This window comes from Dermacentor silvarum, chromosome 10, assembly GCF_013339745.2.
Source record: "Dermacentor silvarum isolate Dsil-2018 chromosome 10, BIME_Dsil_1.4, whole genome shotgun sequence".
Classification (NCBI taxonomy): Eukaryota; Metazoa; Arthropoda; class Arachnida; order Ixodida; family Ixodidae; genus Dermacentor; species Dermacentor silvarum.
Genome location: NC_051163.1, coordinates 49,681,783 through 49,708,383, shown reverse-complemented (window position 1 = coordinate 49,708,383; position 26,601 = coordinate 49,681,783). Strand labels below are relative to the sequence as shown.

Sequence of the window (26,601 nt, the reverse complement as noted above, 5' to 3'; positions counted from 1 at the left end):
GTGTTCTCTCTGTAATTCGCGCTGAAAGCGCATTAAATGGCCGAAGAGCGCTGTAGATTCAAGCTGGCGATGGTATTCCTGCCATCCGTAAAATTATTCCACATATTATTTTATTTTATTTACGTTTATTGTTGATGCGCTTTAATTTTATTCAGCTATGGAAGCATTCTGTGCGCTTCCTGCTTCTCTGTAAAACGGAATGCTGCAATTCTTGCTCAATGGCGCAAAGCGGTGCTCTTTAATCGGCCATGTGCAGTAATAATAATAATACTGCATTACAAGCGCGGAAGCATTGCGAAATACTGAAGCGCTGAATCCAACCGCCAGACGCACTGTAAAATAGCTTTGGACGAAGTATTTGAGCTCTTTTTTTTGTTCAGTGCTGCTATACCAAGGTATAGAAAGACTTCGTCTGCCCTAACTACGTGCAAAACATCTACGTCGTCTGAACAGCAGAAGAAAGGAACGCGCGTTCTTACGCGATAGTTCAACACATCCGCCTGCGCAAAGGGGTCTTTGAGGTGGCCGCGTACATGGCCGCCTCGGACAATACGTGCAAGGGTGTTATGCGGGGAGTCGACGCCGAGTTGAACGACGCTCAGCTCCACTCAATGATCGTAAACCAACGGAACTTCACCGCATTGGAGGTGCGTCGCATCAAGACCACCCCCAGGGTTATCGTCCTATTCGACGGACTGAGCGTGCCGAACTTTGTCATGTGTGGCGCGGGCGTTGCTGCCTGTGCTCTATGCAGAATGATATGTGCTACGGCTGTGGGAAACTCCGCCACAAGGCCGATGTATGTCCGACCCCGAGTGTGAAGTGCAGAGGATGTGGAGCAGCGTCCCCCACCGAAGGCCACCAGTGTGAGGCGAGATGCGGCATAAGCGGGGGCCCTCACCCAACGGCTGACCATACGTGCGAGCAACGCTTCCAAATGCCATTTGTCGTCAGGCAGAGGCGCTGAAGACGCCAGCGGAAGAAAACTGCCGCCGCCAAGAAGGGGACCAACGCGGCACACGAGGTGAGCCAGGCAGTGACGTCAGCGCTATGGAAGAAGAGTTCTTCGAGGGGGCGCTCCCGCTCCAGAGGGCGCTCCTGCTCGCGGGGGCGCTCCGTGCAAGGCGGGTGCTCTCAGTCTAGGGGCCACTCGAAGTCCAAGGTGCGCATCCCAGGAGGTCTCACCTGGACCGACAAAGTGAAACCGACGAAGCCGACGGGTCAGACGAAACATGGCGCCGCACAGGCGAGCGAGCGTGCGCACGATCCCAGGATCGCGCAGCTGATGAACGAAAACGCCTGTCTCAAGGAGGAAATCCAGAGAATGAAGGCCTACTTCGAGGCATTCCGAAATGCTAGCGCTGCCCAAGCGGCCGCGGCAAGGCAACCTTCTGCGGAAGAAGGAGCCACCGCAAGGGCGGCCAAGCACAGAGCCACCTCCTCCCAAGGTACGGTTGAGGACGTTAGCACGGCGGAGGCTGCCATGCAGAGGTCCTTGGAGCGCATGCAAAAATCCTTTACCGAGCTGGTACAGAGCAACTAGACCCTTCTGTTCAGAGTGCAACTGCTCGAGAACGAGTTTGCCAAGCGCTGTGACGTACACTACGGCGACGCTGCCATGCCGGAGGCTGATGTCCAGTGAAATGCTAGAAGACAACCAGCAGTCGCGGGCTGACAAGCAAGATGGCATCGCAGCCCACCTCTGGTCCAACAAGCCCAACCATGGCCAGACCGGATAGTAAGCTCATCATGTGGCAGTGTAACTGCGCCAGTTTCCGGAGGCGCATGCCTCAACTGGTGCAGTTCATCAAGACCCGGAAGCCGCAAGAGAGGCCCCACGTCGTTCTCTACAGGAAACGGGAATCGAAACAATTACCCTCCCGGGGTTCCGAGCCGTCTCCTTGTTAGCAGAGAACGGGCTCGGCATCGCGACACTCATTGCAAAGAAGTGTGCCTTCCAGGAGCACGATCTCCACCTTGGCAACACCAATCTGGAAGCGTCGCTTGTCGAGATCATACCCAACAGCTGGCTCAAGAACAGCGTCTACGTTATCAATGTGTACTGCTCTCCTAGGATCAACCGGCAGACGTCGTCCAAGGCGTCGTCCAAGGCGAGAGAGACGCCTCTCGTTATGGCCGGTGATTTCAACGTGCCGCACTGTGATATGTGAAGTGCGCGAGGCGATGCAAGAAAAAAAAACATCTAAAGAAAAGTCCACGAGAGACTTTGAGAAAAGAAGAGGAAGAGAAGAACGGAAGAGCGGGTACGTGCCATGGTTCAAGATCATCATCAGGATCGTGAAAGAGGAAGAAGACACGTCGGCAGTTGGAACAAGGGCAGGCGGCTAGGGTGCAGAGGTGTGAGCTTGACGGGCGCTTGGACCCGGGCTTACGAGGCCTCTACCTGGCCGGCTCTGCACTTGCCGACGACCTGGCGTCTTCCCACAACAGGCTGCGCTTTGCTCGACAGTGAGCGCTCTCTGAAAGCTGGACGACGAGGCGCGGAAGAGTTGGCTGCCAGGTGACTGGGCCTGGATGCCTAGGCCTTCCACTCGATCATAGCGGACCTGCTGGAGACGCTCGAGACAACCGTGTCTGACCTCTTCTCAACGGCAAGACCTTGGTTGAGCCAGCAACACGTCGACCGTTCGAGACTTGCTCCCTTCGTCCGACCACAGGCTTCATTTTGCTGGTGCCACCTCAACATGCACTTCTGGACCACCAGCTCCACCTATAACTGGTGAACGCACGCTTTACTTGCACGTGACCTCCGCTTGTTTGTTACCCTTAGGTATCTTAGTGAACTCTAGTTTTGTTCTTGAACTTGTCCGTGTATCTCGTGCCATAACTGTCCTTGTAATTTCTTTGCTTATTATTCCTAGTCCGTGTATATAAGAGAGTGTTATCTTCTATTGATAAATGTGTCCCTTGCGTATGGTTTGCAGCCAGCCTTGTCTTTTATTGGAAGCACCAAGGCGCAACACCTTGGATGCGTTTCCTATCACACTATAAAGAACCTTAATCATCACAAATGGCGTCCGCGACAGGACAAGGCTGGTTGTTTTGCTGCAAGTATTCCTAAATATAGGACCTCACTGTAACGAGATGAAACCGTTTGCTCGTGGTTGCCCGAACTTACAGTAATGGCGACGTGTCTGGCAGAGCTGGTTGCATTGGGCGAGCGCATTGGGCTGCAGGGCGCGAAATTAAGTGCCTGGGCTGATGAACAAACCGCTCAAGCTCACGAAGAGGTGCTCGCTGAGCGAGATGCTGCTAAGACGCAGTTGGAATTAGAGACACGGATACTGGGGTTACAAATGAAACTGGCGGAGCAAGAGTTGAGGCAAATTGGAATAAAGATGGGATTGACCGGACCGGATCTAAAGTGGTGGGTTCAGTCTAAGCTAGAAGCATTGGAGCAAGGAAAGGATGTTCCTTTCGAATTTGTTAACGAGATCAAAGAGAGAGAAGAGCGCATTTTGCAATTGCGCCACAAGCTTGATGAGGCAGAGCACATTCTGTCATCAATGCTAACTTCCTTTTGCAATGACGAGGAGGAAGCTATCGAAGTTCCTGGTCTAAAGCAGGTGGTCCCAATGGTTGAACTGGGGCACAACACGGATGAACAAACAGAACTGAAAATTAGGGATCTAGTTTCATCAAACCGAGCACTTACAAATGTGTTAAAAGATTTATCTGACGAAAGTGGTTTGATGACAGCTAACGAGAAAACGACAGCCGGTAGTGAGAATAAGGAAATGATACCATTGAGCAATGTGAATGTGTTGAAGTATAACTGTGAGAGAGTAGTCACCGTAGGTAGTACTTTTCATACTGAACAAGGCGATTCAGATTTCAACTGTGGCAGACTGAAGACAGAGGACCAAACGTATCAAACCAAAATAGAAGAAACTGGTGCCCTTCCTAAAGTGAAAAATGGCAGGCTAAAGATAAAGGCGAAACCAGTCACGGGTGGCGCCCTGTCATTGGCTGCTAGTCATCGTATGACCCATATCAAATTGACTAACCGTGCTCTTCAGCACGAGTCCTCAGTATTCAGCAAGCACAGTAATTTGTTCCCAAGTGTGCTACTGGGTGACAGCGTGTATTTTTTTTTTCCTGCCAAAAGAATTTGCAAATGGCTCTCCTGAATACTGGCTTAAGAGAAACGCTTCTCAGCCCTTATCCAAAGCAGCAACAGGAAGTATCTTCATTATCGAGATCTCTGTTGAATGGCCTAGGCTGAGAATATTGCGGGGCCTGAATTTGCCTTTCGAGAATGGTTGAGACCAGTCACCAATGCACTTGCGAAAAGGGGGGCACTTTGGTTTCAGTTGCGTAACGCTTCCCTTGTCTGTAGTTGTCTGTCATAATGGAACTGTGTTGGCATGTGCTAAACGGTGTATCACTACAGTGCAGAACGATGATAGGTGTTACCCAGATGTCCAGTGTCCAAGGCCATGAAATGCATCTCGCGCACGTACACGTTTTTTTTTTTCTGAAGAAAAAAAAAACTTTGAAAAGGGGGCTTTTGTGATATGTGAAGTGCGCGAGGCGATGCAAGAAAAAAAACATCTAAAGAAAAGTCCACGAGAGACTTTGAGAAAAGAAGAGGAAGAGAAGAACGGAAGAGCGGGTACGTGCCATGGTTCAAGATCATCATCAGGATCGTGAAAGAGGAAGAAGACACGTCGGCAGTTGGAACAAGGGCAGGCGGCTAGGGTGCAGAGGTGTGAGCTTGACGGGCGCTTGGACCCGGGCTTACGAGGCCTCTACCTGGCCGGCTCTGCACTTGCCGACGACCTGGCGTCTTCCCACAACAGGCTGCGCTTTGCTCGACAGTGAGCGCTCTCTGAAAGCTGGACGACGAGGCGCGGAAGAGTTGGCTGCCAGATGACTGGGCCTGGATGCCTAGGCCTTCCACTCGATCATAGCGGACCTGCTGGAGACACTCGAGACAACCGTGTCTGACCTCTTCTCAACGGCAAGACCTTGGTTGAGCCAGCAACACGTCGACCGTTCGAGACTTGCTCCCTTCGTCCGACCACAGGCTTCATTTTGCTGGTGCCACCTCAACATGCACTTCTGGACCACCAGCTCCACCTATAACTGGTGAACGCACGCTTTACTTGCACGTGACCTCCGCTTGTTTGTTACCCTTAGGTATCTTAGTGAACTCTAGTTTTGTTCTTGAACTTGTCCGTGTATCTCGTGCCATAACTGTCCTTGTAATTTCTTTGCTTATTATTCCTAGTCCGTGTATATAAGAGAGTGTTATCTTCTATTGATAAATGTGTCCCTTGCGTATGGTTTGCAGCCAGCCTTGTCTTTTATTGGAAGCACCAAGGCGCAACACCTTGGATGCGTTTCCTATCACACTATAAAGAACCTAATCATCACACGCGCGAAGCCTTGGTCTAAGTGAGAAACATTCCCTAAGGCTTCAGACTCCTGCAGGCAGTGACTGACAGCTGGCCTTCGGACCTGGCCTTCGTCAAGAACGCGCTGGGCGCGGAGTGGCATAACTTACAAGAGAACCTGGGCAGTGACCACTACATCGTGGAAATCTCCCTCCCGGTCAGCGCGGCCCCGCAGAGGGCCTTCAATATAGTGGACTGGGACGCCTTCCGCAAGAGAAGGAAGAACGACCACGAAGAGTACGAGACCTTCGCGGATCTCGTAGCGAAGCTCAAGAAAGACGTGGCTGCAGTCACCAAGACCGTCGAAACGGACCTCAAGCTCGACCGCATGAACGCTCGATTGGCGCACCTGGTTGAAGCCAAGAACTCACTCACGGCCAGATGGAAGACGCAGAAGCTGCAGTGAAACCTCCGGAGGAGGATCGCGGCCCTCAACCACGAGGTCGAATCGCACTGCAAGGAGCTCGGCCAGCAGCAATGCAACGAAGTCTGCGCATCGGTCGACGGACAGATCTGCGCGGGAGGCAAGTGGAACCTCCTCAAGTAGTTACTGGGCGACATGCAGTCCAAGAGAAACCACACTCAGGCCATCGACAGGCTGGTTCACAAGCTCGCTAGGCGCATCTACGCACGAAGTAATGGACGAAGTCGCGCGTCGCTACCTCCCTATCGGGCAGTCCGGGCCGGAAGATAACCCGGCCTACGGGGCCAAGCGGATGAGGACCTCGACGCCCCCTTCTCTGTCTCGGAAGTCAGACCGGCCCTTCAAGGCCTCAACGGAAGATCGGCGCCCGTGCCGGGCGGAATCTCGAACAGACTCCTCGGAAATCGGGACGACGGCTCGATCGAACTGCTCACCAAGGAAATCAACGAGGCCTGGGTTGCCGGGACCGTACCGGATGCCTGGAAGGAAGCCACAGTGATCCTAATTCCGAAGCCAGGCAAGACACCGGCCATAGAAAGTCTGCGACTCATTTCGCACACGTCCTGCGTGGGCAAGGTGGCGAAGCAAGTCATCCACAACAGAATATCGAGGTATGTCGAAAAACGACAGCTCCTCCCGCCGAACATGGTCGGTTTCACACCCTCGTTGTCCACTCAAGAGGTCATGCTACTGATCAAGAGGCAGATAGTCGACGTGGTCACGAGAGACGTCCGAGGCATCTTGGCGCTGGACCTCGCCAAGGCTTTTGACACCATCGAACACAAGCACGTCCTTGACTCTATGTCGAGATTGAACCTCGGCGAACGTTTTCACGTGTACGTCAGCTCTTTCCTCAGGGATCATAAGGCCATATGATCTTATGATCATAAGATCATAAGACTTGGGCGAGATCAAGTCGGACGGATACGCGCTGGGAGCCCGTGGCACGCCGCAGGGTGCGGTGCTAACCCCATTGCTCTTCAACATCGCCATGCGAGACCTATCAGTCCGACTCGACCGAATCGGGGGCTTCAATCTCAATCACGCTCTCTACGCGGATGACATCACCGTCTGGTGCGGCGGTGGGTCGGACGCAGCGGTGGAGCTGGCTCTGCAAGAGGCCCTGGACGTCACGGAAGAATTCCATGAGGGCATAGGAGGGGTCCTCTCGCCGACCAAGTCGGAGCTCTTGCTGTATCATCCAGACAGAAAGGGCCGCAAGATCGACACGCCGCTGGATCAAGTACCGATCGATCTCCGAACGAAGACAGGTCAGCGCATCCCGAGGGTTAGCTCAGGGTGCTCGGACTGATCAACAACGCAAAGGGCAGCAACGTGCAAACGATCGCGCGCCTGAGGGCGAAGACGGAGAACATGCTCAGGCTCGTTTCACGAGCGACGAACCCACGGAAGGTTCAAGTGACTGCTTTATTTTAAGGTGTAACGCGTATTTTAACCAACTAGCCGACCTCGCCATCTTGTGTCAGCTTTATCTCAGCGTTCATAGCACATTGTATCCTGACATATGTAACCTAGCACCTTGGACACAGGCATCTCAAGGGAACCGTACTGGGTTTCACATGTCACTCGTGGCTTTGGAAAGCTGGTATAACGCTCGGCCGTGCAACGCTTGAAACAGCGAAGCTAGGCGATCATAGCCCAGCATTGTGCGGAAGTGCCGCGCGAACTTTTCATCTTATTATTCATGATGATGATAATTTCTTTTCGCGCGTCTTACGACCGTCGCTGCGCGTTGCACAGCGCAGCTTACAACACCGACACCGCGTTCCAATGCCAATGATTCGATTACGGGAGAGCCAGCATTTTTTTTGCTGCCAACTTCCCTCGGTACCCTATTTTGCAGTCATTTTTTCAAGTAATCATTTATTCACAAAACTCGGACAGCGACTCGACACTTTTCTTTAGTAAACCATCATCACTCTGAAACCACAATTTACAGTCATTTTTGCAAGTCATGTTTTTTTTGCTAATCACCGTTCCTGTCATTCACCTAACTCGAACCGCGACTCAGCACTTTTTTCTATGACGTCACGCTCATACACGTCACGCTCATACAGCTTCCGGATGAACTCTCCCAGTACGACGCTCAACCCGCTGTCGTGTTTCATTAAATGTGGTCAACTCGAGAGTGCGAAATCAGTTTTTAATAGGCGTGAGGGACAGCTATGCTCTCTTGGGCTTATTACAACTTGTAAGCGGCAGCGATAGAACTATAGTTGGCACCTGTGTTTTACGGTGCTTAACTTGCTGTCTCTATACTACAGGAGGACACTATCGTGCGTTAGTTGACCTGGCCCAAGTACATATTTCACGAAGTGAGATGTCAACCCCGAAGCAAAAACATACGTAGACGCATGGTGTAGCTTCATGATGGTGTCTTAGTTGTGCGATAATTATGCCGTAGAACTACAGTGTGGTGGCTTTTGTGTGGGCGCAGGTCAGCCAGACGGATTAAGGAGTCACCCAAAGACGGAGAGGAACGATTTTTAACACGGACAGCAGACAAGGACCAGACGCACACGAAATACAGAGGGTAAATGACACAAGTCGCACTATTGTGGTTAATCCCAGTCTGGTGATGTACCGCTCACAGTTCAGTTTCAATCGCCGTAGTGGTCACCCGCCGCAGAGGTGAGGTAGCGACGGCTGGAACGCAGCTGGGCTGCACGTCGCGGCTACACTGACGTGAACCAGGGCGCAGCCCGGCGTCGACGGAGAACGAATGGCGATGACACCGAAGGGCGGCCCATCTCGGCCTAACAGGAGCCGGGCGGCAGCCCGGGCTCGACAGGGCAGGACGGCGCTGGACGTCGCAGTTACAGCCCGCCTCAGGAACGTCAGGGAGCCGGGGCGATGGCCGACCCCGGCAGGATCCGCCAAGTAGCTCGGCCTCGAGGGACAGCGAACCGGGGCGAAGCCCGGTTTAACCGGGATCGCTGACTTCGGGACGTAGCCCACCGTTCGATCCGCAGAACCCAGCGAGAGACTACCGTGCTGGCCCGTTCCACTAAGCTTGTGGGATCCGTCGCTCGAGCGGCTCTCTCGCGGGACGCGCACCGACACCGCCCACCAGCCACGCGCACTCCCGCGCTTTTCGGCCCCGCACGCCGAACACACGCACTGAAAAGCCCGCGCATTTCACCTCTTGGCCCCGCACCCTGAGCACAAACATTGAAATATCGTCCTCCTACCACAGTGTTCTAGAAGTTGAGGCGATAGACACTGCACACTCTGAGCCCACAGTTAGGAGCTGAAGTATTTTATATTAGAATGACTTTAAGTAAACACTGTCCTGCACGATATAAACAACGCTTATAGCAAAATATAATTACTATTCGTTATAACTGGAAACACGTTTCTTAAATGATCATAGAATATAAAATACTGAGTGAACACTTTGAACGCACCTTAGTGCAACTCGGGTGTGTTCCACTTTAAAAAATATTTTCCTTGGTACATTAGCATACCTTAAATGGCCCACCACTCATACCTGTGGGGAATGGAGTTGACACTTTCCAGAGGTTTAGCAATGAACGCAACCTTCGAGCTGGATGATCTTGAAACCATCTCCATACACGAAAGCTCAACGTTGAGCATGGTTATGCAGCTTTGAGCGACTGAGTGAGCAAATAGAAAGATGACGATATATTTGGCAGTTAGACTCGCTTCTTCACGAAACTGGGACAGGAACGTGTTTTTGCATTTGTAATCTCTGCCCCCTCCCCCCCCCCCCTCCGCCTTCCCAATTGCGTTTTACTATCATAAGCACCCAAGCGGAAGTCACGCATGCACGTCGCTTGTCATGTGACGCAGCTGGGCATATTATACGCTTCGCTTCACGTGGGCAAGTGCCCACGTGAAGTGCCCACGTCACCACTTCTCCAGCTCTAGCCCATTCTTTTCATCGGCTCATTCGGCTGCTATATAGGCGCACATGTTAACAGCATTCGGCTACAGGCCGCAGGGAAAGCATAGGCTCGAGTGGTGACCGTAGCAGAGCCGCCGCTCAGCCGGCTGCACCCCCGGAGTGAACCGCCAATAGTTGTAGCACCTGAAATCACTACAAAAATGGCCGTTTATCACCGCTTTACGATGCCGAAGTGCCTAACGCGTACTTACTTACATGTCTGTTGGCAAAACCACGCGAATGATGCTCATCGTTCACGCATTCTACCGCAAAAGATTACGCGCCACCTGTTTTTGCACTCCCTGCAGCAAACAGCAATCATAAGCATCTCCATAAATGTCGATGCCGAAGTTTCAGTGTCTGTGTGGTGCAGTTAATTAAAATGCTTCAGAGTATGCTAGGAAGTGGTAATTTCGTCACACATTACACTTAACATTTCCCCAATTTTTACCCAATTAGAACTACCGTATAAACCGGTATATACGTCGAGATATTTACATGAAAAAACAAGCTAAAGTCACTCGTCTTATATAGCGGTCGTTAGCCGAATGTGAGTCGTCGTCTGGCAACCTGTGTTTACCTTGGCACTTTTTTCCCTTCTTGCTGTGTGTTCTGCGTGTTCATGCATCTGATCCGTTCCGATCGACGTCGCGTCTGATTTATTTACTAGTTTAATTTTTTTGCCTGTTGAATGATGAGCAGCAGCACGAGGAGGCAATTTTTAGCTACAATTAAGATAAAAGTAGAGTGCTTTGCGGTAGCAAACGGCAAGATGACCGCTCAATGCCAGTTTGGCGTTTCCTAAGAAAGCATGCGATATTGGAGAACGCAGAAGGGATAGCTGGTGAATTGCCACTCCGACACCGGATTTTCTGCGACACGGGGCCCTTAACACTATCGCGTTAACATAAAGTTTGCGAGTGATGTAGTGTTTTCAAAAACCTTGAAAAACAGGCATACAACGTTTTCAGCTGCTTTTCTGTAATAACGAAGGAGGTTATAAAACCTCCTTGGTAATAACAGATGGACTAAGCAGTATTCACAACTGTGCACGACTGTATACATGACACACGTCCGCAGAATTGAGTTCATCGCACTACAGATAAAGAGAAGTTTATTTCAAACAGACATTCATGAAATACATGTGCACTTGGATTCATGTACAGGAAAATAAACACTAGCGGTACTGGCACATACAATCAAAATGGCACATTATGAAAATAAAAGAACTCACTAAGGTGGCATATGGATCTGGCAGGTGCACTGGCCTGCCAGACATTAATGGGCTAGTACGGTAACAACTGTGCAGTGATGCGCCCATTACGGGGCTTTATGAATATTGTGGACCATTTACGCAGAAACTGGTCTTCGTTCAGAATGATCCAGTCTGCGCACGCTTGTTCGTACATGAGCTTACGCGAACGGCGTAGTAGCGGATACATTGCTCTATTTGGCTGCCCCTGCATTGCCGCTGATCCTCGTTGGCGCCACAAAACAAATGCTCCTACACACCACAAAACAACATGGAATGGTGTTCGCGGTTGTTGCCTGTATTCGTACACGGAACATCCGCCACAGTAGGAACCAAAATGTTTTTGATACTGTACACTCGAATAAGGCATGCTGCAACGTTTCTCCTTGTCTGCACTGAGGGCAGCGGTCAGTGCGACTTATTCCCCACGCTGCCGTGCGGTTCCGCGTTGGCAAGACGCGCCAACCTCGTCTCCATCCGAAGTCGCGAACCTCGGCGGGTACGGCCGACGAAGTCAGGCTGCGCCAGCGGACGCTCCTGCACCTCTGCAGTTCTTCCTGCGACAAGTGCTTAACCGCTAACCATTCGCACACCACCGTTGCCGGGGTGCTAACTAGATCGACATCAGGCACGGCTGTTCGAAGAGACTGAAGGGTACTACATACATATTTATAGAATGGCGGCGGCTGTTCCACCGTAGGACCTGTCCTTTTTTCGGGTAAGAAAAGCTTTCTGGATGTGCCTAGAAAGTAATCAACCACTTTTCTGCCTGGGTATTCCGGGTCGTTCACGAGGTTGTAGAAACCTCGCAATGCGAGGATAGTAACACGCGCTTCTGAAAGACGACACTGGTTTGGAGCCGATGCTTCAATAATATTTAGCGCATGCTACCTTACTCATTCGCCGTGCCGACTCTGGTAACGCTTCATAATTTTATCAAATGCTGCATCAGCAATTTCGGCGACTTGCTCAAGGAAAAAAGCTAATAGAGAATTTCCATCACACTTTGGAACTTTTAGTGTAGGAGCACATTATTTCAATAGAGAGACGTGTAATTGAGTTTACGCTTAAAATATATCAGCCTTGGCTTAGGCAGTTAAGATGTCGAGGGAGAAACAACAAAACGAACAATGTACCCTTGAAAGTATGCTGCAATTGTTTCATTGAAAATTTCGCCCCACGGGTGAAGCATTGGCAGCGATAGTGAGGTCCAACGTTGCGCTACAACTCCTTCGACAATCGGCGCTTACGCCACAAAACCCCATCTCCCAGCCATAGACAGCTTTGCTGTAAAAAACTGTCAGCCCTTCCACAGGGGTGGAGATGGAAGACCAGCGAAGCTGTACTATGGCGGGAATTATGTATTTCCAATTGTGACTATTAAGACGTGATGGTGTAATTGGTTATTTGAACTATTTAAGAATGAGAAATACATATGATCCGGTGGTTTTCATTTATTCAGTGACCACAGGGACCATGGCCATATGGTCGCTACGGTACACCGCCATAGGGTGTAGTACTGCAAAGGTTGGCACGTTCTTCATAAACACGTCACCAACGCGACGCGCGTTCGGTGCAAACGCGGGCAAAACGCCGCCGCCGTCGACAACAGTTGTGCGCGCTGTTTGTGTGACCGCACACAACCGCTGTCAAAACGCTGGCTACGTGACGAACGGCTAAACGCCGTTGTCGACATTGTTAGGGGAGAGGCGGGCGAAAGGCCAGAGAGAGTCGGCGGCACATGTAGCGCAGGCGGCAGAGGCTGGCAGGGCTGCGCGCATGCGCCGCAGTTGGAGAGCGGGTAGTAGTAGTAGTAGTAGAGGTTGAGGAAAAGAGAAAAGATGCATGTTTCTGCAGCCCTTATAGGGAGCACGGCTCAGCATCTGAGGGGCGGGGAAGGGAGGATAGAAAGTAGGAAAAGTGGAATAAGGGGAGGGAGAGGGTATTCGTCATCGTCTCGGGCAGGGTGCCCTCACAGTCGGTCAGCCAGCATCGAATCGGCAAGGTAACAGAGTACGACAGTTGGAGAGCGGGTACGCACAGTCTAGGGTGCGTGGATGCCCTCCTCTCCCACCGCTCACCTTCCACTGGGAAGTCGCGTTTGCTCTCCGCCGTGCGTTTGCTCCCCGCGAAAGCGCGCGTCCCTCGCCCTCGCGCGCTTTCACTCGCACATAAATCATACGGCCAATAATTTTTTTTAACACGAAAGTGTTTTATGCCGGGGTCCACCAAGACTTCACTGACGTATTTCCGTCACGGAAATTGTCAGTGACGTATTTCCGTCACGGAAATACGTCATAGAACATAATACAAAGAAAGAAACCAGAAGAAAAAGTTCCACAAACATGCAAAGTTTGGAAATCGAACCCACGACCTCTCGGTCCGCGACGATAGATCGCCGAGCGTTTAACCCATTGCGCCACAAACGCATTTGCAGAGAGCTACACAGACGCGCCTTATATATCTAACACTCCTCCGTGTACCCGCGCTCTTGCTCGGGGCGGTGCCGCTGCCTACGAGCAGAAAAGAGAAGTACTGCATTATGACACTAACGCGCACCGACAGTGAACGCTTCGGTGGTCTCAGCACTACGACGCCTCGATGCCAGCATTCGAAGGGACGCTGGCATCAAGAAGCACTACCAACGCCACCTAGGTGGCGTTCACCGTACTCAGCACAGCGGAGCGTGGCCTCCGCAATTAGCTCTGAAAATGTTTCTGAAGTTGATCGCGGAGGCTGCAATTACGACGCGCTGTACGCGCTGATTTGACTCGGTGACGATTCAGTTACGTGCTTTGTCTTGCGCGTTGTATTAGTGTGTCAGTTACGTGCTTCGTCTTTCGCGTTGTGCTAGCGTGTGCAGCGTAGTGCAGCTTCCATATGCACGACGGTTGCTCATGGTCATCGACGTTGGTAGTCGTGATGGAGGAGACGTGCCACCAGGCGTCAGCGTGGGTGCATCAACGCCTAAGGGCGCTTTAGCCACAAAACACCAATAGACATTATATATCAATGTGCAATAAACATTACACTACTTCTGTGAAGACACGTTTCACTTTCGTGTTCTATACCGATTCCTATATAAGAGGGATCAACCACATTTTTTCAAGCGAAGCTTGTATACGCTAGCCTGCGCCGGCGATCTAACGCTAAAAATGGATTAGGGCAGCTTAACAGTGGTGGTGCGAAGACCAATTTTTGCGAGGTTACGCTTCAAGATTGGGCCACGTTTGGCGCTATATCACACCGGAATCATCAACAGCCCAAGGAGCAATGAACACTCGGTCATTGAAGTATCTGGACGCTTCTGGACGATTAAACACTTTTGCTCAGTTTCGCGGGCTCGTAACTCAGGACCTTCTGCGAATCGCCGAGGCCGAGCTTCACAAAGTGTTGTCATGACTAAGCAAAGTAAGAATTGCGGCGTGAAGCAATGACATAGCTGGGTGAAGCTGGGTAAGTCATTGCTAGGCGACCGCCTTAACGGAGCGGGTCAGATGGACTGCAGTGTCGGTGTTGCAAGCTGCGCTGTGCAACTCGCAGTGACGTCATCGCTGGCGTAGCGGCGGAGGAGCGTTGCCGGAGCTATAGGAGAAGCGAGGCGCAGCTGGGGCAGGTGGTTGCTAGGCAACGCGCTGTGACGTCTTGGCGAGGCGCGTTTTTGCGAACGCTACGCGGGAAAACGAAAAGCTTAAAGAGCTCCGCTGTTAAACTGTGGATCCCACGCACGCTGGGAAAGCGAAGCTTTGTATGCTGCGTGCTTTGGTGAGCGATAATAAGCGGTGATGTTGGCGGCGAATGCCTACGTTGTTCAGCGTTTATAGTGCAGTACGACAGTGGTATGAGTCGATGTTTAACGTTACCTTGTGTGCGCCGGGGCTGTTTGTCTGCGTAGTCCACAGAACACACAGAGGGACGTGTTTGCTTGAGGCTTTCTTGTGCGTCATTGTTCATAATCTCTCTGGGAGTTGAGCATTATCATTGCCTCACGTGGCACATCGCACACTAAAGGCCACAAGGTGTGATGGAGATCCTCTATTAGCCTTGCTCCTTGAGCCAGTCGCCGAAATTGCTCATGCAGCATTTGATAAAATGCTCAAGTATTACCAGAGTCACTACGGCGAATGAGTAAGGTAGCATGCACTAAGCAATACAGAAGGATTCCCTTCTAAGCAGTGTTCATTATCCATAGCGCACCGTTCTGCGAACGTGTGCCGAGTAAACAGTAGGGCATAGTTGTCAATTTTGTATCGCCCATGCGCTATTACAGCAACGTAGCTAATGCGTTTAATTACTCTTCGGCGACATGAAACCATTGTTGTCAATGGCCGTGAGCCTCATCTGTAACGCTTCGATATCCTTGTTGGAGGCGGAAACTTCTTGTCTTTGGGAGTCTTCGCGATGCTGCTGTTGGACTTGGGTTCCTTATGCATTTCTGCGGCTGCTTCAATAAAGCGGTGTTTCATAATCGGCAACCTTGCCTCTCGTGTCCCTTGAAGTCTCTTTTGCTCTTTGCTTTTCCTTTGGTTTCCTTGCCCTTGCCGCCTTGCCGTGACGGCTTGTTTTCTGGACAGGAGCACTCTTGTACGGAAGCTTGGTAAACGATGAAAGAGCTGCGGCGCTGTCCCGGACCATTCCACGATGAGCGCAGCTTTGAAGCATGAAATGCTTTTAGCTCCCGTTGCCGGCGAGCTTCAAGTGACCTTGAGCCAAAAGCCACAGTCGTTATCCGGGCACTCAAGTGAGAACACCCGGGCATCGTTGCTGACAAGAAAATGTATTCACCCGTAGGCACGCGTACAACTGTGGTATGAACGTAGAGTACAATGTAACGTATCACACATGCAATAGATCATACTCGATATAAACAAAACAGATGAGCAAACAAAAAAGTAAGTGGTGTCTGCTTGACACTAGCTTTGCCACACATCAAAAACCACTATGACAGTGTACATGCAAAGGCATAAATGTCAGCCTCGGATTCATGAATGACACCTGAAGCACACACAAGTACATTTACTACTCAGGCAAACAAAATTTGGGCGTTATTCTGGCTGTAGCAAATCTTTGCCTCGATAGACCGTTAGGTACCGCGTAGATCAGCGGCGGAGAAACAGCTTTTCTTCAAGATGACCACCTATTATCACCCAAGAGTTTGCACGCTCTATGGTACAGAGATCGTTCTGCAATGTTGCGGAAGCACCACAAAACGTAACTAACGCTGTAGTAGATGAGACTAGCAAACCGATCTTCTTGCAACCAGCTTCCAGAAGGTGCGTGCTGCAACGCACTCCTTGACTACATGCGTGTTGTTCTCTGTTTGTGCGCAATGTATGCATTTATCATTCGCTACCATATCCCAGCGTTCAACCATGTTTCTTGTAGGTAGAATGCCTCCCTGATATTGCCACTGAAAATCCTTCACTTGAGAGGGCCAATCGGGTGAAAACATGGCTGTCCATGTTTGTGCAGTAGCTGTCCCTGGAGGTACAGCTGTCTCACACAACATTTCACAAATCCTTGAGACTGGTGTCGTACGCAACTTTGTATTTGTTAGCTGCAGAAGCTGGATAGAGGGAGGTAAAATGCAATAAACGCTCATTTACTTAGATCTAGGTGTACGGTAAAGAACCGCAGGTGGGCAATATTGATACGGAAACCTCTATTGCGGTGTCTCTCATACCCTAGCTTTTGTTTTGGGACGTTCAACCTCATGAGTGAACCAGATCATGGCTACTTTAAGAAGGTGCACGTTTTCTTAACGATTGATAAAACCTTAGGGCTGACGTCACCTTAGGCGTCATGTGAGCACTAATGTGTTCCCTCTGGCAGCTCTTCTCAAAGTCTCGATTCCTGTGCGTGGGAACCCACCGGTAGTCACCAGGGAGCTGTGCTTGTTTGAAACTTCATCAAGGGGCAGAAAGGTGGCCCCGCGGTAACAAGCATTTTTTTCACCCTTCGTTGAATTCAAGCAGAAGGCGTCGCTTGCGCACGGCAGGAATTAAGCCACGCACAGCCGCACAGGACGAATAAGCAGCTGCTGTCACCCATCCGTAGGCCGTGACCTACGTCGCAGTGAAAGTTTTAATTAGAAGGAATTACCGTAACTTTGTTCATATTACCATGACTTAGCGAAAAAAATGTGTCGGCTACTAAATTTTACAAGTAGACCGCCTTTACGATTATCAGCTTATATGTTCTTGTGAACACGATATGATTAAGGGTATTGCAACAGAAACATTGCAAGCTTGCAACAGAATCCAGCTTTTCCACTGAATCGATACACTGAACACTGGGCAGTTCCGCGCCCATGCATAAATTACGGCCTTCAAACACTCTCCTACTGTCGTCACTCAGAGCTTAACAAACACAAACTACGTGATGAAACCATACGGCATGTATCCAAAAACAGCTTATTGCAAATTCTTTTGTGAATTTTAACATTTTTTTCTTTGTCGCTCGAAAACTACGCTTTACCGTCTTAAAGATGCGACATTTCTGCTCTTGCGGTATGTATGTATGTATGTATGTATGTATGTATGTATGTATGTATGTATGTATGTATGTATGTATGTATGTATGTATGTATGTATGTATGTGTGTGTGTGTTTGTGTGTGTGTGTGTGTTTGTGTGTGTGTGTGTGTGTGTGTGTGTGTGGGCTGTATGTATGGGCTGTATGTGTGTGTGGGCTGTATGTATGGGCTGTATGTGTGTGTGGGCTGTATGTATGGGCTGTATGTGTGTGTGGGCTGTATGTATGGGCTGTATGTATGGGCTGTATGTATGTCTATTTTTTTATCTTGCCACAAGTATGTACCATGAATATGGTGCATGTTGCTGCCTGTTCACGAGGAGACGGGACCAGTCAAGCTGCCGGTATGCAGCTTTTATCCCGCCATCCCCACCGCTTATGCACATCAGTGTACTCATGTGGTAAAATAAACTTCAATTCAAATCAGCATAAACATATTCACAGATGGCCGACACTTTTATACTAAGTCGTGGTAATATACCCAAAACTATGGTAATTCCCCCTAAATTTGAGGTCTAAGGTGATGTGAGCGCTAAAGTTTGTGTCAGTCGAAATTAAGTTTTGAGGAGCTGGCAATATGTAGCAGTTCGGCCACGTCCAGTGTTACAGCAGGTATCACATGAGGCCTAGCACTGCAGTTAAGCGTTACGCGGCCCCTGCAAATGTTACCGTCGATTCTGAATTCAGACCTAAGACGCATAACCAAAACATGCGAGCCTGTGAAGCTGTTGCCGTTCTCTACGGCAAAGAGCATCACACACCTTAACAAAAGCGAAGATGTACACCGTTTATAATAAATACCCCGTTTAAAGGGCATTTCCTGATCATAGTTACACCATACTCAAAGAAATCAATGTTGTTTTAGGTAGCAAAGCATCGCGGTTTTCAAGTCCACGTGCTAAACCGAGTGCTTGCAGCCGAAGGCAAGGCGCCAGCAGCATACAAGAGCTTTTGGTTGGGAGAGCCATCGAGTGGAGGATATTCTGGCGTAAAGAAAGGTGGGAGAGAAGCGGAGACGTTGATCTAAAAGAAAGTAATGAAGCGAGGTGTTGAAAATAGACCCCGAGTAGGTCTTGTTTCCAACAAGAACCCCCCCCCCCCCTCCCCCCCGAAGGTCTACCTTCCATAGATAGGTCAGTAGTGGTGAAAGGAACGAAGCGAAGGCGTGTGGAAACTTCGGGGCGCTGTAAGGGTTCGCATTGGCAGCTGCGCACGCGTTCAACGAATTGCACGACGCCGCCATTGCCACTGTCTGTTCCCGAAGGCTCAGGAAGCGTCGTTATTGGTGCTGTCCCCAAGCATCGCGGTTTTCGGGCGTAACGGGCAAAGGAAGAAGTACTAACATTGCCGAAAAGGTAATCTCTCGCTGCTAAATGCAGTGTGGCTGCCCTATTGGTTGCATGTTTCGGTTGCCAAGGATTTGTTCTTCTGTCGCCACCCACCCGAATGCTTTACTTATCTGAATGTGGTTAATATTACTGGTATTGTCAACCTTCAGAACTACCTCTGCTGGCTACATTCACTTGCAGGGGATTTCGTTATTCGGCGGCCGTTCGAATAGCAACTGGATAATATTAACAAGGTACACGAGTCGATACGTCTTAGTTTTGGAAAAGGCGCATAAAAAAACTCCGCAGGATAGTGCAAGAGCGGCTGATACTGAAAAAAAAAATCACCGCATATCCACGATGTGAATGATGATGAGTGGGCGAAGCACCGGGGGATCATTCGGGTAAAGCACAGCTACGGACGACTGAGAAAGAGAGCGCGAGTCGGGAACGAACGCCCTTGTGCACCACAGTGCCCCTAGCTACGGACGAGAGAGAAAAACGCCGGAAGCGTTCTCCGGAAGCCGGAAGCTGGCTTCCGGAACCGGAAGGCGGCTTCCGGAAGCGGAAGGCGGCTTCCGGAAGCCAGAGCTTGGCGTATATATTATACATATATATATATATTTATGTATATTTGCGTATACATACATAGCGGTCTCCATGCCAACCAGAGCTACGGACTACGAGGGACAAGGCTCGGCCCTAAGGTGCTTCGCCCCTAAAAAACGCTTAACCTTGCACTCGGCCGCGCAACGCTTGAAACAGCGAAGCTGCGCAATCGTACCCCAGCCTTTGCCGGAAGTGCGCGCGAACTTTTCATCTTACTCAGGCAATGCCTCCATTACTAGATGCCTGCCGTGTCGCTCGTTTTCCCATTGGAGCGGAGGTTCCCGCAGTTCATGGTTCCCGTAGTTCATGGAGAGACGGTGCTCGATGCCGATCCTACTTGCTGTTGCGGAGGAAGTGATGATTACGAGGCAGGCGCGCGCTCGACCAATGGCTTGACTAAAGACCGCGAGCCGTGCCTCCGAGATCGTTACAAACGCCGCTATAATTTCGGAGGAAGGGCCACGTGATTTAGGTTCGGAGAGGCCGCCACGGCTAGCGCTCGCAGCCGACCGTGGTGGAGAGTAGGAAAGAGGAGAGGGGAGGAACCAGCGGCTCGGCTCACGCGGCAGGTTTGGCGCTGAGGAGGAGGGCAGGAGGTGTTTATTATACATAAGGAAGAGACGCTTAATTCTGCAGCCCATAAGGGAGCACGGCGCAGCGTCGTAGGGGATAGGGGGAGTAGGAGGTAAAGAAAAAGAGAAGAGAGATAGTTCAGGGGGCTCGTCCGCACATGGGTAGGCAGCAGAGGCGGCAGGGACCGGCAAGGGCAGGTACGCTCAGCGGTATGCTGCTATCCCACTCGCCTCCACGAACTCCACGAGGCTGTGTAGTGCGGGGAGATGGTAGCGGGATGGGAACAGCAGGTTGGTCAGTGAGTCAGCAGGAAGTCCCTGCAGTCTACAGGCTCGGGTGACCTTCGAACGTTCCTGTGCTAGGGCTGGACAGGCGCAGAGGAGGTGTTCGAGTGTCTCGGTGTCACCGCATCGTTGGCACGAGGGGGAGGCGCTGCGGCCTTTGGCATGAAGCCTGGCTGCTGTCCATATGCAGCCAGTCCGGAGTCGCAGCAGCGCTGAGCCGTGCTCCCTCAAGGGCTGCAGAAGATAGCGCCAACCTTTCCCTTTCCCTCAAGAACCACTTATCATCATCATCACGCGGCAGGTATCTTCTTAAGGAGGCTTTGACTCAGGACGATGATAATTTCTTTTCGCGCATCTCGGAGTTCCGGCCGTCACTGCGCGTTGCATAGCGCAGATTGCAACACTGACACCGCGTTCCAATGGCGACAGCGCGTTCCTGGATAAGTGGTTCTTGAGGGAAAGGGAAAGGTTGGCAGTGGGCCTCTTCGATTATTCGTCTCTGACAGTCCCGGACTGTCCGAGACGATGCTTTCAGCCAATGAGCGTTGCGTATGCAGTCTTTCGGGCAGACCGGGACTGTCAGAGACGGATAATCGAAGAGGCCCACTATCTTCTGCAGCCCTTGAGGGAGCACGGCTCAGCGCCAACGCGTTCCTGGAGACCCGTTCCATGAATGCGTCTGTCTCTCTCTCGATCTCACAGCGCGCAAAACCTCTTCACCACGCAGAGCACGATCGTACGAACACGCCAGCTGTGGACGAAGACGACGACGCTCGAACGCAATCATATGGTTCGTATATGGTTCGGACGCCAGATGCCGAGCTCTGCAAGAGCGGTTTCAGCGGATGATAAGTGGTTCTTGAGGGAAAGGGAAAGGTTGGCGCTATCTTCTGCAGCCAATCCGCGTTTGGTCGTGGTAACAGGTCTTCTCTCACCCCACAGGGTTATCGGTATGTACTACCGACTTTGCCATCAGAAGAAACTATGAAAGAGTGTTTGTTTTAGGGGCGAAGCACCTTAGGGCCGAGCCTTGTTCCTCGTAGTCCGTAGCTCTGGTTGGCATGGAGACCGCTATGTATGTATGTATGTATGTATATGTATATATATGTATATGTATATATATGTATATGGACGCCAAGCTCCGGCTTCCGGACGCCGGATTTCACTTCCGGTTCCGCTTCCGGAAGCCAGCTTCCGGCTTCCGGAGAACGCTTCCGGCGTTTTGCCCGAATGATCCCCCAGTGCTTCGCCCACTCATCATCATTCACTTCGTGGATATGCCTTGTTTTTACACTGTGACGTGACCGGGAGACCATACCGCTCGAAGACTTCCGTGACCCGCTGCAAGAGCTGGGTGTACCGAAAGACGTGACCGGTATAGCGCCCTTCCAAATTATTCATGTGTGGCTGATCAAGCTACAACGCCAGAGGCAAAGGAAGTGCCGGGTAACGCGGGTGGCTTAGAGGTGAAAGGCCGTTATTGCGCCGTCATTGACCCTGTACAGTGAGACATCACATTGAAAGTGCACTGGGTTCCATTCCACGTTACCAGGGAAGCACTGAAGAGGACTTTGAACCACTATAAGGCGAAGTGAAAAAAGTACGAGAAGAGGAGTGGAAGGTGAGAGGTTTCGAACAAACCGAGTCCACTACGCGTATTCTGCGGATGACGCTCCGAGAGGATTTAACACCGGACGTGTTGCCCCATTAGTTAAAGATATTTGGTGGTTCAATGCTCGTCGTCGTTCCCGGCAGAGCTCCAATTTGCCTTCGTTGTCGACGCAAAGGACACATTAGGCGAGACTGCAGAGTGCCAAGGTGTGCTCAGTGCCAGGAATTCGGCTATGAAGCACAATACTGCGTGCGTACATATGCAAGAGTTACTGGCAGCAAGCAACCTGACGACGAGGGTCTCGAATTGATGGAGGAAGAGGTCACGGAGAAGCTGACAGCGTCCATAGAAACGCACGCTGAACAGGCGGCAAGTGACGCGGAAAAGGTGACAACGCCGTCCGCGTCGACACAGGACGACACGGCAGGAAGAAAGCAGAGACAAAGAAGAATGAACTAAAAAGTGAGGACACCACCTGCACCCGAAGGCACGGATCATGGGCGTGACGCGTTGAACGTGGAGATGGACGCGGAGCCAGACACACCATATGAGACACCTGATGAGACGGCCACTGAGGAGCCGGCTACACCTTCCAAACGGCATCGACGTGATGCTCCAGATGAGGAAACGCCGGGGCAGTGCAAAGCACTTGCATTACTTCCTCAGACGCCTCATTAAAGAGCTAGAAGATGCTGGGCTTCGTGTAATCGCAGTCATTTCTGATAATAATTCCATGAATCGGAAAGCCATGTCGCTTTTTTGTGATCCCCCAAAATTTAATATTGTCTATGCACACTCATCTGATCCTTCAAGATCTTTGTTCTTTGTCTTGGTCAGCGCTCACATTTTGAAGTGCATACGTAACAACTGGCTTAATCAACGTAATCCAGGGACCTGCATGTTTTTTCCTGATATAAATGAGCTTTCGAGTAATGGGTAGGTGTTAACAGCATCATTTGGTACTCTGAGGAAGTCACGTGAAGAGGAAAACAATGAACTCTTGCGGTTGGCCCCCGACATTATCTTTAAAAGCATTAAATCCATCCAACTTGGAGCACCAGAATGTCAAGCTCGTCCTGAAGATTTTGAACTTTTCTACTATTGAAGCACTGACCAGTTCCAAATTAGCTTAAACTTCAACATGGCGAAGGCACATCTGAATTTATTCGCATAATCTTGACATTGAACATTGAACATTGAACCTTGAACATTGTAAACGTCAGGACGCCTCACAAAGGACAGCACTTGCACGACACCTTTCAAGAACCTGTCAGAAGTCTGTCTTCCCCTCAGATCCACTTTCTGAACAGTGTAATTGATTGGTTAGATTATTGGGAAAGTCTAAAGCATGACGCAGGTCATCTCACACGCGAAACACATAGTGCATTCCGCCACACTACGCATGCACTTGTGAAGGAACACGCTACTGCATTGAAGAGCTCGGATTTTCATACTTGTTACTGGGGAAATTCTAAACCGGTTGCCTTGAGGACCGATTTGGAAAATATCGGCAATTGTCAGGAGCACAGTACCACGTGTCTATACGTCAGATATACTAATCTGAGCCCAAGCACAGATTGCAGAAAGGGCTCGAGCTCCCCGAACTCCCTCAGCTAGATGTGCTCAGTCCTTGTGGTTCTGTTAACGACCTACAAGGTTTCAAGCACTTTGATTTTGCTGTAAGAGAACAGGATATTGCGAAGAAGCAGCTGATGCTCCCCACCATTACGTATGTAGCTGGTTACTGCGCATATGCAGCTACAAAGAAGCTTGCATGTAAATCTTGCAAGGAGAACCTGGTACTAAAAACCGGAGTTTTGACAACAATGATTTCGCACTTATTGCCTCTGCCACGAAAGGGGGCCTCATGTTTCCCCAGCCTGTGGTTGTGCATTTTAACAATGTTAACAAGTGTGCAACAGTGGCATACAAGGCCCACGTTCGCAAAGATGTTCATTTCCTCGCGCTTCAGAGTAAATGGAAGGTTGCAAGTACAAGGAAAACAAAGGAAAGGCAAACAAAAAAAAGGAGAGGTCAAGAGACACGAACGTGGCAAGGTTGCCGATGATGGAATGCCACCTAACGCCGTCGCCGCAGAAACGCCTTAGGAACCCAAGTTCTATGGCAACCTCGCGAACTCTCCCAAATGCAAGAAATTCCCAACTCCTACAAGGCTGTCCAAGCGTAATAGGCGAGGCTTCAGGCCATTGCCAACGATGGTTTCATGTACGCCGAACGGTATTTCCGTGCATGAGCTGCTTTGCTGTAATAACACATGGACGGTACAACATTAACAACGGTGCACTACTGTAAACACGGCACACGTTCGCAGAAATGTTCAATTCTTCGTACGACACAGTACCCGGTCTAGGTGTTACGTATGCCTACTGCGTTGGAGCCGATGCTTCAATAATGCTTAGTGCACGCTACATTACTCATTCGCCGTGATGACTCTGGCTATACTTGATAAGTTTTATCAAATGCTGCATCAGCAATTTTGGCGACCGGTGGATGCAGCGAGACTGCTAAACTGTTATCCCTCACACCTTGTGACTTCTAGTGTGAGAGCATATTATTTTAATCGAGAGACATGCAATGGAGTTTCAGCTTCAAATATATGAGACTTCTGTTAGACGGTAATATGTTATCATCATCAGCCTATATTTGTATAGTGCAGCACGAAGGCCTCTGCCGGCGATCTAAAATTATCCCTGTCTTGCGCTAGCTGATTCCAACTAGTGTCTGCAGATTTCCTAACTTCATCATCCCACCTAGTATTCTGCCGCCCTCGACTGTGCTTCCATTCAGCTCCATTTCTTCCTCTTAATGGCAACTAGAATATCGGCTATCCCCGTTTGCTCTCTGATCCACACCAATCTCTTTCTGTCTCTTACCGTTAGGCCTAACATTTTTTCGTTCCATTGCTCTTTAGGCGGTCCTTAACTTGTTTTCGAGCTCCTTTGTTAACCAACAAGCTTCTGCCCCATATATTAGCACCAGTGGAATGCAATGATTGTACACTTTTCTTTTCAGCGACAGTGGTAAACTCCCAGTCAGGTTTTGGAAATGTTTGCCGTATGCACTGCAACCCAATTTTATTCTTCTGTAAATTTCTTTCTCATGATCAGGGTCCCCTGTGAGTAATTGACCTAGATTTACGTACTCCTTTATGGACTCTAAAGACTCACTGGCGATTGAATAATTGTTTCCTGACAAGGCTATTGAAAATTAACTTTGTTTTCTAAATTTTAATCGTCAATCCCGCTCTTACACTTTCTCTATTAAGGTCCTCAATGATTTTTTGTAATTCATCCGCATTGTTGTTGAAAAACACAATGTCATCCGCAAACCGAAGGTTGCTGAGATATTCCCCGTTTATCCTCACTCCAGAACCTTCCCGGTGTAAGAGCTGGAATACTTCTATGGATGCAGTGAATAGCCCGCGACTGTCTGCCCACTGCTGAAACTTGTTGCTTATGAATGCACGTCCATTGTCAGAGACTACGACCTTCAGCTCCGAAAACATCGCTAGGTCAAGAAGGGCAATAACACTATTTTGTATCTTCTTTCCAGAGTGTGCATCTACTGTTCTTGTGAATTGGTCGATTGCCACTGGAAATGGCTGTGTTTGGAGCGCACCTTGGCTCTTCTTTTTCAACTTGGCGAAGTCCACATTCACTACTTTCAAAGGCACCTCTGAGTGAAGCGGTAAAACGGGTTCGTCCGGTCGACCCTTTTCCACATAAATCTGAAATTTATGCTGTTTTCAGTTTTCACAGGGAAGTGGGGAGACTTTGTAGGCTATTCGCATAAAGCCCCTAAACGGACTGAAAACGGGGCTTTTGCAATCTCATTTCATCTGTAAATAAAAGACACGCCCTTCAACCGTTTCATGTATATTGAAGCTAATACACCACCAACATTTCCTCAAAAAAATAAGGAAAAAAATGTCACAGTTTCGCCCTAAGGGCGAAGCAATGAATGCGATAGCAACACAGCAATGTCATACGAAGTAAGGTGAGCGGCTTTGGTAGCAATATGAATTGTAGTAAACATGAGCTGATTAAGTAAGCAGGTGTGCTGCGGCGTAAGTAGGCCGACATGAAGAGAGACTCGATGACCACGAGAAGGTGCGTGTGAAACGGTGGTGTTGATGAGAAGCGCTTCCCGTGGGCAGCACGTGCGAAGGGAGACACCTGTAGCGCTGCACTGTCGATCCGGGCAGCATTGCATGTGTAGCGTGCGTTGGAAAATGTGGCCCGACTACTACTAACTGAATGAACAAGCGTGGTGTGAGCGCGCACAAACATGAATAGATCACACTGAATGACTGCAGACAACAACTGTCAAAACGCTGGCAGCAAGCGCATACGCCGCAGCGGGCGAAGGTACGTGCGGTCTATCGCTTCAACGGAAACTGAGCGGCGAATGCACGGCGCATTAAGGTCAGAGCTGCGTGGAGATAAGAGACGGTGCGGGCTAGCGACGAGCACGGTTGTTGGCAGAGTAGAAGTGCGCCCCCCCCCCCCCCCCCCCCCCGCGCTCCCTCCGGCGCTGGCTTCCCGCTTCCTTGCTTGCGCGTGGGCGATTTAGTGCGTTCGCTCACCGTGACAGCGCGTTTCCCTGCACGCTTCCGCT

At 50.3% G+C, this 26,601-nt stretch overlaps 2 protein-coding genes across 2 annotated transcripts in view; one reads left to right on the top strand and one right to left on the bottom strand.

Moving 5' to 3' along the window:
- The window catches only part of LOC125940981 (uncharacterized), a 508,491-nt gene that overhangs the window by 111,143 nt on the left and 370,747 nt on the right, over window positions 1–26,601 (bottom strand). The gene's annotated exons all lie outside the window — the stretch shown is intronic.
- The window catches only part of LOC119431215 (uncharacterized), a 635,270-nt gene that overhangs the window by 355,658 nt on the left and 253,011 nt on the right, over window positions 1–26,601 (top strand). The gene's annotated exons all lie outside the window — the stretch shown is intronic.